General features: G+C 39.6%; 1 pseudogene; it reads left to right on the top strand.

The window, feature by feature from the left end:
• Nucleotides 1-1164: 1164 nt before the first annotated feature.
• LOC118604044 lies at nucleotides 1165-1283 on the top strand (annotated as a pseudogene).
• Nucleotides 1284-17919: the final 16636 nt, after the last annotated feature.

The raw sequence follows: 17919 nt of genomic DNA, 5'->3' as shown, positions 1-17919 counted from the left end.
CTTTTAGAAACCGTGTATACTTTCCTGCTTTTACATGGGTCTAGTCTTGGAAACTGGAGAGCAGGATACAAAATCATCCACAAGAGGGCAGCAAATGATTTCCATTCTATCTTTATTTCTCTTCCACAGGCCTTCTATTTAGTCAAGAAATAAAAATTTGATGCTGATGGGAGGAATAAGACCTGGGTTCCATTTCCCTGTGTAGCTTTCTTTTGCGAGTTTCCCAGGTGTCCTTGTTAGTACAGCTTATTGTTGAAGTGTGGCAAGTCCTGGCTGGTGGTTCCCTGGTGCAGGCATGTAGGATGGGGAGGTCTGTGGAGACTGGGGCCTTCTTTCCACTAAGCTTTCAAGGTCAGGGTTTACTCTTAAGGCTAGGAACATCACAGCTTTGCATTTAGCACAGCATTTATAGATTATTTTTGTTTCGACTTCCCTTGCTCTGAAACATCCTTCAGATTGTGCTTCTGACCAAATTATTAGATGCTATTCAGTTGCTAATTTACCTACAGAGGAGACTGTACACACCTGGGATGTCTGGAGGGCAGAGGTCTTTCCCTCAGTAGTCATCTTGAGGAATGTTGCCCTGTCAGTGAATGAAGTGTGATCGTTCCTGTGTTCCCACTGTGTGAAGCCCAGACAAGCCTAGGCACAATTGTAAGATTGGCCCTAACCTGGCATACTTTGATCATCTCTTCTCTGTTCTTCTCTCTTATTTTTATTAAGGGAAGGGCTTTCTATAGCCTCCAATTCAAAATAACAAATATTTATTAAATACTTCCACTGGCAAGTCACTGGGTAGATGCTAGAAAGACCATGAAATGACACCAATAATGACAACTTATTTAGTAAATGCAAATGTTCAGCTCGATTCATGACATTTCATGAATCCTGTGAACAATCCTCTGAATTAGGTATTATTCCCAATTTGCAGATGAAGAAATTGAGACTGGGAGCAGTCTAGCAATTTATCATTTAGTTGGTTAGGCAGGAGGAACAAGAATAGAAACCCAGGCTTGGCTGACTCCAGGACTTTAACTGTGCTGCTATACTGGTTTTCTTCCTAGAAAAGCCTTTAGTCTCAAAGACCTTGAAATTTTAATACAGTGGTTTTCCAACTTGGGTGCACATCGGAATCACCCAAGGAGCTTTAAAACATCCCAAATACTCTACAGCCATGCTACCCTGAATGAGCCGGATCCTGTCTGATCTTGGAAGCTAAGCAGGGTGGGGCCTGGTTAGTATTTGGATGGGAGACCACCAAGGAAGACCAGGTGCTGTAGGCATAAAAAAATAAATAAGGGATTGTAAACTGACAAGGTCCTTGCAATCTGTGAGGTCAACCAAAGGTTGCTTTGCCTAAAAATCCCAAATGCCAGGGGCTTATTATCCCAGAGCAGTAATTCACACAGCAATCTAATGCAGTAGGTCCTACCTTTTCATCAAAACTAAGATGCTAGGCAGTCTAAGATGCATCATTGTTTTACGTACAATAAGAAATAAAGAAAAATACTACCAACTAATTGCAAGTCCCCATAAATCATGAATTTTTTTTCAGAGATGTTAAAATGTGAGAAAACATGCATCTTAAAACTAATAAAATACAGTAGTGTTATTTCTACTTATAGATGAGGAAACAGAGGCAAAGAAACTTAAGTAATGCATCCAAGATCTCTGAGCTAGGAAGCATATGAACAGTTACTGTGCCATCAATATTCTTCCTAAACATAATTTTTAATGGCAACATTAAGTTTCATATAAATATACCCTAATTACTTTAATTACTCTCCTAATCTTAGTTGATTATATCTTGATGTAGTTTTTATACGTGTCTTTTCCCAGGGCATTGGCAGCCATACATTACGTGCTGACTATTTTACAGCCAATAATTCAGTTGAATCATCCCCACTGATTCCCCATGTGTCTTATGTGGAATAGATGCTGGGACACTGTGGGCCTCTTGCAGAGCTTTCTCTTTCTCGCCGTTTTATGTTGAACTCTGGATGGTAGGGTGCCGATTGGCTGCACTTGGACGGTTTTATCATCCAGCATCTCTAGTCCATCAGCCTCAGCTCAGGCTTTCCCTCTGCACTCCCCCAGCGCTCTCTGAGACCTAAAGACCAATGGTTGTATAGTAAATCAGGTCTTGGATGCATTGTTTTCTTCAGCACTGGGAAGTGAGTGGAACTTTATGACCCGAGTGGTGACCACATCTGATGATCAGGAAAAAGTTGTTGGAGTTTTTTGATTCTGGGAGATCCACCCCTCTTCATGGCAAACACTTGTAGATAAATGATACCTGGGCAGAATAGAGATAGGGGAAAGATTGAGACTGAAATCAGGACAGAGGAAATCTTTAGGGATGTTAATAAAAAGAGGGAAGACTTATGGAAGCCAAGTAGGTTTAAAAATAGAGGGAAGGCAATGTAGCACAGGCGTCTCAAACTTTTATGTGCAAGGAAATTACATGAACATCCCGATAAAATGCAGATTCTTATTCACCTGTTTAGGGTAGGATCTGAGAGTCTGCATTTCTAACAAGCTCCCAGACATTGCTGGTATTGCCTGTCCAAGAAAGATCTCGTAAAAAGAAGAAAAATGAAAAAAGTTCTCAGTATAGAAAAAAGTAGGTATATCTTGGAAGCAGTGCCAAAAGGTGCTGTTAAAGGAATTATTTTTCACTGAACGGCTCTTACCAGCATTTTTCTAGAAGGTATGAAAGATTGTGAGGCAATACCTTTTCACCAGGTAGGTGTGTGGGAGGGAAATTTCTCAGGTTTTGGTCTATTTATTTGGTATGATTTGGCAAGTTGAAATCAGTTTCTTAAATATTTCCCACTGAACACTCCCCTCTCCCAGTGGACTGGGATCCAATTTTTTTTTTTTTTTTTTTTTTTTTAGCAACACCTTTAAAATGATCTCAGAGATTTATTCTTTGGGTAAACAGGGAATTCACTAATTTTGAAACTGCTTTGAGATTTTGCACAGATGCAATGATAGCCTAAAATTCATTTGAAGATCAAAATAATGTTTGAAGTCCTCAGATGGTCAATGAAAATGAGAAATACTTGAAAAAAATCTATCTAAAGACTGTTTCTCATTTAAAGCTATTATTTATTTTCATTTTTTTAATCATATGGCAAGACTTTCATTTTCTCAGTTCAATGTGGTAACCATTCTAATGTGAGGTTACTTCGACTTCTAAGAACATGCTTCTGGTTTCCCCATAAAATCCTGTTAATCCTAGGGGCACTCGATCCTGGCTGACAGGGAGATTTATTCAAGAAACCAATAGCCTCCACTGTACCTACATGTAGGTTCATGTCTCCATTCCATCTGAGGTAGATGGGCCCAGGACCACCATGACTTCCATGATGAGAACTGTGTATAGGCGGTAATGAGAGGTTAACACCTCTGTAGATTTGTGAACCCCAACTACTCCCAGCCACTATTCAGATAGACAGTATCTCCTTGCTGGACATCTCTCTGTCATAACCTGGGACATAGCAATCAGGGGCCAAATAAATGATACCACTCAAGTTCAGCTTGTGATTGTTGTATCATAATAGTTATTTCAGGTGTACACTCCCAAGCTCTGTGAAATGCAGTGTCATATCTGTTTTATGTGAGAACTGTTAATTTGTAATACTCATTTTTCCAAATAATTGTTTTCCTTGGTCTGGTATCACTACAAACCACTCCCTTGAAAGCTAATATTGTATCTTCTTCTTTTAAAGTGGTCCAGTTTAGATAAGGAAACATGATTTCAGATTCTTATCCAAAGCCTACGCAAACCACTTTGGTTTAGAAAATTGGTGTGTAAATCTTACAGAATCAGGATTTTCTTGAGCACTTACGTGATTTCAGGTGGATCAGAAGTATTCATGTGGTCTGTCCTTAGAATTGCAAACATTGCCTCTTGAAGCCAGCCTATAATTGCAAATACTGGGCAGTGTTATAAATGGAAAGGAGAGGTACCTGGATATTTTCAACTCTAAAAAGAACTTCTGTTTCATTTTCATATTAACTTGAAGGCCAGTTCTCTTTGATGTCAAAGCTTAGTTTGTCCTCTGGGGCTCACCTAGTCTTGATAAGAGAGTTTGCCTTCTCTCTAGGAGCTGTAGCTAAAAGCAGCCAGATTGGGGTACTGCTGCATCTGCCTTGTCTCGTGAAGCTGAGCTGTGTGTGATACTTGTGGTAGCCAGTTACAGAGAAAGTAACAATGGTACACAGGTTGCAGATGTGCATGTCTTGTCAGGGGAGAAATCAATTATAACTACTACCATTTATTGTATGCCTACTGTGCAGTTATTATATCACTTAATTCCTTCAGCAGCCCTGCAAGATAGGCATTATCATTCCCATTTCCCAGTAGAGAAAATCACAGTTTGGACAAGAGAAGTCTTCAACTTTTGCCAGAATGATAATGGAAGGACTGTCAATACAGCTAGCTTTAACAGTGGCAAACATTAGTTAGATTGATTTCTACTTCTAATCTCATCTATACATTTAGTTGCTTTGTCTTACCCCCAACCCTGCTTTCCCCCTTCAAAAATCCAGAAACAGTAAGAAGAAAGGAAGGAGAAGCAGAAAAAGAGGATGAAGTTAGTGGTTCAAGTTAGGAAAAGAACTGTGCAGACTCAGAAAGTGGAGGTGATTGGAATAAAGTTGCTCTGTCTTCATCCTCTAGGCCCTGACACACATGAGCATGTTTTCATGGAGGGAGGCACGAGTGGCCTGGCCAAATTCGTTGAAACAGCATGGACGGCAGGGGTAGAGGAGAGGCTCCCTGAGCAAGCTCTCCTTAGCATCATCGCCTGCACCAAGGGTGCTGTGCTGTTGAAGATACAGGAACCTTCCATTAGTATAGGGGGCACTCCCCTATTCTGTAAAGAGAGACCAGTGGCTACTATTTTATTAACATTCAGAATTCAAGTAGCTTTTTCACTTTTTTTTTTTTTTTTTTTCAGTACAAGGAGTCAGCCTTTGGGGAAAGTGCTTCCTTTCCTTTGTTAGATCTACACTGTGCCCCAGGGACAAAGATGCTGCTGCACAAGGCTTCACAAAGCTGTGGGATGAGGCACCTCTGCCTCTGGTTCTGGAAAGTAGAGCATTCCTTCTGGAATCTTCCATGGAGGCTCAGGATTTGCAAGGCAGCTGTCTCTCTTCTTTGAAACTGGGGTTATTTGCTAAGCAAAGGCAGCACCATCACATCTTGCTGATGCTCGGAGCAAACATCAGTAGCAAATGATCCTCTTAAGCAAGTGCAAGTGGCTGGAGGCAGTGCTGGGGGCTAAAAATACAGAATGGACTAAAACCAAAACAACTGCTCAACCTGATGCCGCTGCGTCAGAGGGCCCCTTCAGAATGCTGATGTGGGGAAGGCGCCTTAGAACTGGCAGGCTGACAGAGTGGGAAAAGGGCTTTCATTCCTTATGAGCAAGCTGCTCACATCCTGAGGTTTAGAGTTGGTGACTTCAGCTGTCCTCCTTTGTCTTTCTGGTTAGAGACAGGCTTGGCCACCGAAGCCAGCTTACATGAGGGTGTAAGAGGGCTGGACCTCAGATGGGAAGGGAAGTGCCTTCTGCACACTCCAGCTCTTTGATTTTAGCAAGCCTTGTTGCCGTGAGTCCAGCGGATCATTTCCCATCCTTTTCAATGGATGGCAGAAGTCCCTGCTACTCAAGTCAATGGTCTATGTTGTGATTTTGGAAACGAAAATCCTTGGGTATTTTTCGCCTAATCCTTGTTTGTTCTTAACATTCTTGTCAGCAGTTTATTCTAAATCACAGGAATTCCCTTTCCTAATGGATGCCTGGCACAGGGCTCTTTGCACTGAAAGGGCATCGGGGAATGTTGGTGGCTGATGGCACTTGCGTTACTAGGTTATTAGTAACACTAGGTAACTACTTTAACTGGGACACATAGAGGTGGGACCACATGAGGATTCAGCTTCTTAATTATGGAGCTATTTGTCTGTAGGGGAGAGTTGTGTTCCGATGACTGTTAGAATAGTCCATGGGATTCGATGTTTACATTTTTCAGGAACCTCGTTTCCTTTCTCTACACTGGAGTCATCAGGGTCCTATTCACTTTCCAGCCTTTGTTGTCTTCCCTCCCCAGAGCTCAGTCTTCTTGAATGGGTGTAGTTTTAGCCCTGCCCTGGGCTAGAAAACTAATCCCATTTCCAGGTAGGAGAGATTTAAGGGGTTTTAGGCTTCAGCATCAAATGGCTTTTGGTGCTAGTACAGCTTTGATGTCATGCTCCAGTTCTGATAACTGAAGTTCTGTGCTGGTTCTGAGCCATTTCTCTCTGAGCTTTATATCTGAGAACTGGGCTTCTGTCTAGCACCCAAAACCTAATTGTTATTGTTGTTTTCTCATTGCAGAGTTGAGTTTTTGCGTTATTTGCTCATTATGTATTGTTTCAATAATTTTGCATTTATTCTGGTTTCTCCAGGATAAGGATTCTGCTCTTATTAGATTCCTCCTCATCCTCTCCCTGAATACCTTCCATCTGCTAATAGATATCTCTGATGCTGCCTGCCTGTCAGGGCTGCTGAGTTTCTCCTGTGTCCCTCATGACCTCTGATTTGCTACTTTTATAGGTAATGTGCTAGCTCTTTTTGGACTCTGACTCTGAATGGCCAGTCATCTACCCATTCACCCACCCATCCACCCATCCATCCATCCATCCATCCATCCATCCATCCATCCATCCACTCACCCAATCATCCATCTATCCAGGAGTTACTGAGTACTTACTCTGTATACTAGACATCATCTTCTGTGACTATGCTTTTTAGAGATTGTGCGGCACCTGGCAGGCTATGTTTCCTTCCAGCACTCATAACTGGGTCTATCATTCAACTCCATGAGTGGATCCAGGCACAGGACATTTTCCCCTGATGTCAGGCCCTAGTCTAGCTACTCTGTCTAGTTGTACTTTACTGAGATTTCTCATTTGCCCACATATGACAGAATCTTCAAATCAGTTTTTTTATTCTTTTTTTTTACGATTCCGATCATCATTATGAAAATATGTAGTTTAACATTTTAAATTTGATTATTGTGAACTCCATGATATTTCTTGGAACTTGTTTATGAAGACTCAGAATTTGGTCAATGTAAACATGATTCTGTTGTTTTAGATAGGCTCGAATTTCTTCTAAGTTGTACAATTAGTTCATATTAATTCTACTCCTATTCTTGTCTTGATAAATTTTAATGTTGTGTTCTTCCGAGAAATTTTGTACTTTTTTGTTAAAAACCTCTCATATTTTCAACACATTTATAAATGGAAAAAACAAGGTGACAAAGAATAAATGTCTTGCCAACTTAGTCAACCTGAGAGTGACAAGATTAGAGAGAAAGCCATTCAGTACTCTCTCTTCAGACTACTCAATAGGTAATTATTTTTCTGCTTTGCAAATAATTGTTTAAAATTATTTCCTTTGAAGTGGTAGATTTGTTTTGCAAGACAGTAAAATGATAGAAAAGAGTTAAACAGTTAAGACATAATAAAATTATTTGGTTTAAAGGAGTATGAAAAGACATTTAATAATCTGAAAATATGGTAAAGGAATTTTTTTTTTTTGCTTAAAAATTAGTGGCATGTATAATAAGTTAGTCTAAAAGCAAGTTTTAAATGCAAATTAAGTGCTCAACTCAGTGAACTGGTGGAATACATAAGTATCTCAAGGAAAGGAGATTGGTCCTTTTTGAGGAAGATTGTTGGAATATGGGTGATGTTCTCTGGAAGGTTGGAGGTCCCAGGATTTGGGTGGAGAAATTTAAAGACAGGCAAATGGCACTGGAATCCTGGACACTTTCATTTAAACTTCCAGCCAGTGTGTTCTGAATGAGCACTTGAATAGTTCCTCTGGGCAAAGTCTTTAGATGTGGTGGCTGAAAGCCAGTCCTATTATCTCCACAGTCCTCCTTCTCTCTCTTAACTTTATAACAATTCACTCGATTCCCAGATGAAGTGTTTCTCTCCCGCCAGAGCCTTTGATCTGGCATGTCAGCGTCACATCAGATTGCGTCACCGGCTCTCTTCTCTCCTTGCTATATCATCTTACTCTGTTCCTTCTGAACTGCATGTCCCTTCACATTTCGATGATTATGTTTGAAAACACTGCCTCGACATTTTCCCTATTGTATCATGTATCTTGTGCTCCCACTCTCTGTTGGAAATGAGAATGCACAGTTAAAAGAAACCCAAACATTTTAGTTAACAAGAGAGGACAAAACCTTCCTGTGTCTGCCATGCACTGGAGTACGTCTAAAGAGACATCTTTAAACAAAAAAACACTTCTTTAAAACATTGCATATAATTCATTTAAAGTAGTTAAATTTAAAGTTTGAAAAGCCTAATTTTGCATAGACCGATTGGTTCATTCTTTTCTAATTTTTTTGCAAATTGTTAAGACCTACCTGCTAAATTATCCATTTCCTTCTGCTCTTTATTACGGCATGGTATATTTTATTTATTATAGACTAGCATGACAGTGTGTTATATATAACTTAAGAATAATCACAATCTTTTGGACCCTCATCAAATTTATAATTATAATAGGCCCTACTTATTAAGCACATATATATAAAGTAGTGGTTTTCAAACTTGGGTGTACTTCTGAATTACCTAGAGAGCTTTTAAAAAATCTCAATGCTCAGGCCATATCCCCAGACCAAGTAAATGAGAATATTGAGGGGTGGGACCCAGTCATCAGTATTTTTTAGAGCTCCTTGACAAGGTGTAGTAATGTTTAAGAACCAGTGATATAAAGCCTTGCTACTCTAAGCTTGGTCTGTGTACCAGCAGTATTGGTGTCACTGGGGAGCTTGTTGGAACTCTTGAGCTTCATCCCAGAGTACTGAAACAGCATGTGCATTTTCTCAAGATCCCGAGATGCTTTTATATGTGCTCGAAAATTTGGGAAGCACTGATAGAAATGGAATGGCACTCTACTAAGCATTTTAAGGCCATTCATTCATAAACAATTTATTACCCTGCCACAGCTTGCTGGACATTGCTCAAGACTTAAATCCATCACTACCTGGCAAAGTGGTATTTGAGCATTATTTTATGAGGAAATTGAGGCATGGGCAGGCTAAATATCTCAGAAGAGGCTCAGTCAGGATTTGAACTGTGGACTTTGTTACTCTGAAACATAGCTTTTCTCACAACACCAACCTGCTTCTAAGCATAGTTCTTAGATATTTTCTACAGTGAACCTAATGAACAATGCTTCTTAAATTTTACCTTATTAATAACATCTTTAATCTATTTATGAGAACAGAATTAAAGGTAAGATTCTCTGGTGAAATGTCATTCCTGGCAGAGAAACATTGTCGGGTGATGAGTTCTTTTTTAGTCACCAATGCAGAAGGCAGGAGGCAGGACAAAAATATTCCCCTTTGGTTTGGAGTGAGTCCCAGGGGACACATCGAATATTCATTTTAAAGAGGAAATATCCTCAGTTAGTTGTGTGGGGCTCTAGTGTGCCTGACTTCCGGTAACTGGTCTGGAAGAACCAAAATTGCCTGTGGGGTAGCTTCCCGTAATTCAGCATACATTCTCGTCATCTCGCTCAGCTGTTTGCCTCAAGGGCATCGTTCTGGGTCTATTTGTTAGAAGATTTTGTGTAAGCAATTCACAGGGACTCTAGTTGCTAGGACGTGAGGGATATTCAATATGACTGAAAATGTGCTCAGCAATGTATGTTGTGTGTACTGATATTATTTCAACTAAATAATAGTCATAATGACCTGCCACTGTAGTTCTCTTCCACAAATCCACACTTGGCTCTCTTGTGTCAGTTTTCTTCCCAAATTAGAGATGGTTTTATTGGAACATTTCTAAGATATATTAGATATAATAAAATGGAATAGGTAAAATAAACCCTACCTTTTCACTTAATTGTATTTTTCCTGTCATTAAGCTTGGTCTGTGTACCAGCAGTATTGGTGTCACTGGGGAGCTTGTTGGAACTCTTGAGCTTCATCCCAGAGTACTGAAACAGCATGTGCATTTTCTCAAGATCCCAAGATGCTTTTATATGTGCTTGAAAATTTGGGAAGCACTGATAGAAATGAAATGGCACTCTACTAAGCATAAACATGCAACGGCTTTTTAAAATTATTATTTAACAATCTGATCTACATCGTAATTTACCTCACCATTATCATACTTTGGTAGACTCACTTTTTTTCCTATTTTATATGAACATTTTTATCCATAAACCTTTGTTCATAATTTAGATAATTTACTTAGGATGTGTTTCCCAAGTGGAGATAGTGAGTGAGAAAGTATGAATATTAAAATCAGAAAGGGAATATATTAATTTACAATGAAAAAGATAATTATCAAAAGACTACTCATCAATACATGCATTCTCTCCTTGTCATAGAAAAAGTACAAATATCTTGAAGGCTCACAATACACTTTATAAAGTTGCTTTCTAGAGTTGAGTTTTTACAAGTGTGCATTTGCACCAAACAGGGGGCATTTGAACACCAGCTGCCACTACAGGACTTGTGATGGAGGTCAGCATGGTAGGAGTCGATACAATTGGAAATTAACCCTAGCTCTGCCATGTCCACACGCTATAATGTTGATGATCATCTGTGGTTGCTTTTTTCTGCAAAAAAAATTCAACTTATTTAGCAAAAATGAGAAATCCAAGAGGATGGACCAGGCCACAGGCACAACTGGACCTAGTAGATCTATTGCTGTCAGTACGATATTGTCTCCTTTCATAGATCTTTTCTTTCTTTGGGTTAATTTTTTTAGGTGAACTTTTTTTACTTTGTGGTAAAAGATATGCTTGTGTAGCTTTAAACTTAGATATTCCTCATAAATAGCAACCTAGGGTAAAATATATGAAGTCCTCTTCCCTTGTATCAGACCAATTCCTGAAAATAATTCTGTGTTGTGTTACACATCCATTCCTGGACTAAGCCCTAGGTCCTGGGAGATGTATATTCTGATTGGCCAGCAAGATCATGTGCCCATTCTTGTGTTTGAAAATCCACCAGATAGAGAAGGAAAGCTACCCAAAGAAATAGTTGGAGGACAGAAAAAAAATTAAATCTTGTAGAAGACAGAAATAATTCATTGTGTATTTCTCTGGGCTCTGGACAAGATAATCTCTAAATTTCTTGTAAAAAACTTTATCGACTTAACGTGATTCTCAAAGTAACATGTGTTGGTGTAAAAATTAAAATAATATACATGCTTATAATGTAAAAGAGGGAAATCACCTAATCTCCAATTTAATATGTATTTTCTAGGTTTCCCCACGTTCACACACTTTGCCAATATTTATTTTACAAAATTTTATCTACCATTGGACTGCTAGAACAAAATACCATGGAGTGGGTGGCTTATAAAGAGCAGACATTTATTGCTCCCAGTTCTGGAGCCTGGAAGTCTGAAGGCCTTCTGCAGGGTGAGATGAGGGTCCACTTTCAGATCTCATATTTCTTGTTGCATCTTCACATGAGAGAAAGAGGCCAGGGAGCTCTCTGGAACCTCTTTTATAGGAACACGAGTCTCCTTCACAAAGGCTGCACCATCATGACTGAATTGCCTGCCAAAAGTCCTACCTCCTAATACTATCACACTGAAAGGATTTCAACATACGATTTTTTGGGGGGACAAAAATGTTTAGTCTATAACAAATAGTACATTCATTTAAAATATAAACATATGATGTCAAGTGATTCCCCAAAAGGTTGTGTGAATTTCTATTCCCACTAACGGTTATTGAGAGGGCTTGCTTCCCTATACTTTCATCAACATGAAACAAAATCAGTTTTTTAAAAATCTCTGCCATTTCTACAGACTAAAATATATTTTTGTGTTCTAATTATAATTACCATTGACCAAATTCTTCAGTTTGTCTCAAGGTTTATAGAGTCAATAATCACTTTCACAATTTCATGAAATGAACTCAATATGGTAAAATTTTAAGGATTTGAGGGGCTGCACATGGGTCACAATAGAATAGTACATGACTGTAGTAGAAAGTTCTGCATTCATTAATTCATTCAACAACAATTTATTGAACACCTATTATGTATAAGGCACTATGTTTGGTAGTGAATATAAAGATAGATATGATTCCAGTCCTCTTCCTTAAGGAAGGACAATGGATATTGCAGTATTGATAACTAAAAGAAAAGTAGGATGCACTGGGGATTTAAAATAGAAGGATAAGACCTTGTCTGGAGAATTAATTAAGTTTCTCTAAGAAAGGGACATTTCTATTGAAACCCAAATGATGAGTTGGCTATAGGAGTGAAAGTAGAGAAATTTTCATGTGGAGGAAGGCTTTTGGGAAGCATGGGAAGGGCTGGACATGAGACGAGCATGATCCACTTAAAGAAGTCCAAATTGGCTGGAAGAGAGAAAACAAAAATGGTATTGGCTGTGCTGGACAGGTGGGCAGGGCCAGATCACGTGGGTCTAATAGGCCATGGTAGAGAGTTTGAGTCTTTTTCTAAGGGCAATGGGGACCGACCTTAAGGTTCTAAGCAATGGATTGACATGATTGTATTTGCATTTGAAAAAGATCACTCTAGATGGAGTGTGGATAATGGATTGGAGATGAGTAATACAAGAGTATGTTGAGTTCATCAGGAGATTGTTGCAGTGGTCCAGGCAAGACAGGGTAGTGTCTGGACCAGGAAAGGACAGCAGAAGTAGATAAACAAGGAGAGATATGGGAGATAGGTGGGAGAGAGAATCAATAAGACTTGGATTCAGGGATGGGAGAGTAGTAAAAGGTGTATTTGATAGAAGGCTTGCTTAGATGGCATTCAGAGTCCTTTGCACCTCTGAGGTGATGACATTCCATGAGCCTTGGATATAATAGAGCCATACAAATTTGAATTTTTTTTTGTTAGGAAATGAACTTGGTTCTAGGGAGCAAAAGATGATTTTCAAACACAAGAAGGATTCTCAAAGCCAGGATAAAAATAAGCATAAAAATGATGATAATAATATTTGTGTATTATTTTTTCAGTATTTTGAAGCTTATTTATTTCTAAATAGCTGTATTAAGATGTAGATGATATTCAGTAAACTATACTTAGAGACTACAACTTGATATATTTTGACATGTGAATGCAACCATGACATCATCACCACAATCAAGAGAGGGAACATACCCATCACCCCTAAACATCTCTTGTGTCCCTGGGTAGTCCCTCCTACCACTCTATCCCCAGGCAACCACTAATCTACTTTTTGTAACTATTGATTAGTTTGCATTTTTTAGAGTTTTATATAAATGGAATTGTACAACATTGTACTCTTTTTTTGGGAAAAGGTCTGGCTTCTTTCGCTCATGAAGCTCTTTTATGTACATTTTCTTATCTAATTATGATAAAAATAACCCTGTTATCATTAAAATGATATTCAAAGAGGCTAAGTCCCAAGGTCACCCTGCTTAATAATGACAGTGACAGTAGCCTACACTTTCCCCATCACCACACACAGCCTGACTGAGGAGCGCCCCATGGCACTGTCTGTGAGGAACTTCATCCCCATGGCACAAGTCTAAGAGGAGGAGTCTAGCCATGTCTAATGGGTTTGGAGATTGCAATCATGACCTGGAGGATCTGAAGCTAACTCCTTACCCCCCAGGACAGCATACGTGTGAAGAGTTCTAGTGGCAGAGAAAACGGATATGAGTGGCCTGAAGTTTTAGAATCTTCAATTGGGAAGCCATTGGAGGCCTGGGCTGCTGGAGACAGGAATCAGAAGAGATTGCAGAGGTTATTCTCCTCTGGTTTTGAAACAGAACCCAGGGAAGATTTGGGTTTAGCAGGAGGTGGGAGGAGAGATCTGGCTGCCCACTTCTGCCTCAACTGGGGCAGCTCTGTTCTTATCTATTTCATATATTGTGCTTTTGGATAAAATTTCTTTTGACAGAAGACCTGTGTCCTTAAAGTGAAAATCATTGATCTAGTTTAATATTCCACTTACAGATGAGGAAACTGAGGCCTCAATAAGGTTGCCAGATAAAGTGCAGATGCACAAATTTAAATTTCAAATGAGCAAGGAAAAATTTTTTAGTATGTCTCAAATGTGGCATGGGACATACTTATATTAAAAATTATTCATTTTAGGGAGCATTTGAGACCTTGCTTCTTGGAAAATATCAGATTTGGCTCAAATAAACTCATAAAATTTTTTAAAAAATTACTCGTTTTTGCTGAATCTGACAGTGCTAGGCTTAGGTAACTTAACTGCTCTGCTCAAGAGAAGGTCGGGGCTGTTAGGGCACAGGCAGGGACATGTGGCTGATTCAAATGAACAGCGTCCTGTCCGGAAGCGGATCTTGGCAGCACGAAAGTACAGATCTTTGCTGGTGGTGCCTAAAATTTTCAGCAGAGCCACACTTGTTTACGAACTAGAGTGAACTAGCGGGGGCAGGCCCAGATGAAGCCAGTGACCCTGCTAGTGTCTCCCATGCCTCTTCTCTGTGTATCATTCTGTCTTCACTTCCCACGTGTGCCCGGGGGTCTTGGGGCTGAGCAGCCCATGATACTTGGGATGACGAGCCATGTTATGGCTCCAACATTGGTACCTGGTGAAGGGGGCACACTGAATTCTTGTCCTGAAAGCTTCCAGTTTTCTCTCTGGAGCACAGGAGAAAAGAGAGGAGAGGGCGAGAAAAGAGGCCTGAAAGTTAACAAGCAAAATCACTCAAATGATCTCCCATCTTATTCCTCCCTGACTTGGCCTCATTAACACAAAGAGGTTAATATTTGGCTCTGGAGCATGGCAGGACTGAAGCCCTCTCCAGGGGCTCTGTTAAATGTCATAAATTGTGAGAGCACAGCTTGAGGAGTTTGTGAATGGCATCTGAGCCTGAGGCCATCTAGTAATATTTATACTGTGGAAGTTCAGCTTTTTTCCCCCTTTAAAAAAAGTTTCCGATTTGTTTCAGAGGTTGTCCATCTTAATCACTGTTTTTGGAGCTCTAATGGGCAAAATTCTCAGGTCCCAAATGCCAGAGGAAGGCTGCGGAAGAAACAAGACTTTGCACTTGGAGAGGTGCTCACAGGAACTCAGATTCTGGATGTTTTTTCCTGCCCGGTACCTTCTTTCTGTTTGGGGTACAGTTAGGAAACGGGTCTCTAGCTGTCATGGGCAAAGAGAACCACACTTATTTTTAGTCTATAAAGCCTAGAGAATAGAATTAAATATGCTTATTTACCTATTCCAAAGGGCATAAACTCTTCAGGAGGGATGATAGAATATTACCAATAATAATTAAAAAAACAACTAATGCATACCTAGAACTTATTTGCCAGGCCCCTTGTTCTAAGTCATATTTAATCCTTCAAACAATACTGTGAGGTAGGTACTATTTTTTCCTCCATTTTAAAGGCTGAGAAATTGAGGCTGGGGTCTTAACCACTAATCTCTGTCACAGACCCATGGAGGTCATGCTAGCTGCTCACACCTAGACTGGCTTCTGAACCCCACAGTCTGGCATTCCAGAACCCTTAAAATTTATCCCCAAGCTGCCTTTTCATTTTTATCTTGCATGACTCATCTTTAGGCACAACTCAGATGTGGCAGGTCTCACTGTCCCTGAACTCATCATCAAGCACATTCTTCCTCTGAGATGCTGAGTCCATTGGGTATGTTGGGAATATTGCCTGCTCATCTCTTCATAAGGTCCCACCTATTACCCAGGTATGCACCTGGCCATTCCAGACCATTGAGATTTTCTTTTGGTCTGAATTATTGAAGAACTTCTACTCAGTCAGTTAAGCCTGTACAGCCCTGAGGTTGCTTTGTACTGTAACTCAATTCAGTGCTGTTTTTTAATGACTCATCTCTCTGTCTTCTTCCCTAACTAAATTATAAACTACTGGAGGGAAGAGGTTTTATATGAACATAATTATCCCTCAGTCAGAGATACTGAAGGATAAGGGACGGGAGCTTTATTTTGTACCTGCTGACACATAAAAGAATCACGAGAGAGGCGAGTGGTGCTCTTCATGGGCAACTGGGATGCTCTTGGTGTCTCTTGGATTAGGCACGGTCTAAAATTTAATATTGAATATGAGCAGACAGCTCTGTCACTTATACAATGCTGATTTTATGGAAATTTTATTTTCCTAAAATTATTCCATAAAACATAATAAGATTTTAGAGTTGGAGAACGTTTGTGTTCTTACAGGAACAAAGAGTCAACTGTTGCGAGCAGTGGCTGCTCTAAGGAGGTCTTTCCCTTTCATTCGGGCATTATTTTGGTGACCATAAGACTCATGATGCATCAGTTTATCTTATGTCAGTATTATTTTCCCATTAATTGCTATTAGTTCCCACTAAGTGCCTTTCCCATTAATTGCAGAGCAGTGATTTAGAAGAGACTAGAAGTCTGACTAAAGATGTGAGGGTAAAGTCCTGTGGTGCCAACACGGACTTTGTGTCTAGCTGCGCATGGTTCATTAGATTGAGCTCATACTTATTTTTATAATGCAAAAGTGCATTCTGAGTGGGGACTAAAAAGAACAGAAAATTATGCTGAAGTATTCTTGGTTTTCACTAAATATGAGTTTTGCAAGACCTTTTCAGTTGAGTGTTTCAGGAAGTATTTGTCATTTGTAAATCTGGGTAAGATAAATCGAAGGCGAAATATTTCTGGAAATACGTAAGCATTTTGGGCCTTTATCCTTTGTGAGGGCACTCAGCTCACACCTATGGTACTCCTAGCCTCCTGGCCTGTCATTAGCTTTCCTCATTGTCCAGAGAGCTGTTTGTTCTCGTGACAAGGGAGGAGAAGGAAGCCTTCTGGGGATAGAGAATAATGACTGCTTTTCTTTTATATCCGTCTTAAAGATCAATAATCTATATATAGTTTCCACATTGGGCCATAAGTATAAGTAATTACAAAATAATTAAGTCTGCTAAGGGTGGCCGGGACTGCTCAAAAGTAATTATATAGCTAACTCCTCTAGGCTGCCTTCACTCTCAGTTGAAACGAAATAATTTGAAATATAACATTAGATTTCAGAAGGAACACTTGAGTCCTCTTCTGTCTCCTTGTAATAGAACTTCTTTTTTCTTTCTCAAAATGTAATGAACAGATAACAATGTTAGGACCTCAAACAAGGGCAGGGACAAAAGGAATTGAACACCAAGCCGAGGTAGGGCTGCCGCCGCCTGCCTTCGTGCACGCCTCTGTTAGAGTCCCGCCACACTCTCAATATCTAGTTCAAATGTAGCTTTCTCTCGAAGACTTCTGTGAACTTAGTTACCTGCCCGAACCATAGTACATTCTACTGCTTTAGTAGAACTCAGTAAAATCTGTCTTGTTTTATGGCTATTTGATAATAAAAACCTTTCTATATTGCTTTATAATTTATATAGTATTTTTCATATATCTTATTTCATTTTAATCCTCATAATTTTGGGAGGAGGCACAGTAATGCAAATTTATAGTTGAAGAAACTAAAGCTCAAATGATTTAAAATAAGACTTTTAAACTCAAATGCTTAGAGGAGCCCAGTAAATACAAACACAAAGTAATCTGTTCAGGAATGCATAGTCAGCATAAGCTAAACTATGTGCAGTACCAGAATCATCCCTAAATCTTGGTGGCTTGTATCAATAAAGCTTTATTTTTCAATCAGGTTTCATGTTCATTGTAGGTTGACCGTTGCCCTGCTCCATATATCTTAACTTTGGGATCCAGGCTGACCACAGGGATATTGGTAGAATGAGGCAAAAGATAATACAGTACAACCATGTGATGGCTTCTAAAGATCCTACTTGGAAGTGCTGCATATCTCTTCTGCTTACAGATTAAAACATATCCTTTTCCTTGGGCTTGTCTAGTAGACCTGCATGAACCAGACATTCACTCTGCATTAGGGGTTGGCAAACTAATG

The sequence above is a fragment of the Rousettus aegyptiacus genome, unplaced genomic scaffold (assembly GCF_014176215.1).
Source record: "Rousettus aegyptiacus isolate mRouAeg1 unplaced genomic scaffold, mRouAeg1.p scaffold_m13_p_1, whole genome shotgun sequence".
In the NCBI taxonomy this organism is placed as follows: domain Eukaryota; kingdom Metazoa; phylum Chordata; class Mammalia; order Chiroptera; family Pteropodidae; genus Rousettus; species Rousettus aegyptiacus.
This window is presented reverse-complemented; position numbering and strand designations above follow the sequence as displayed.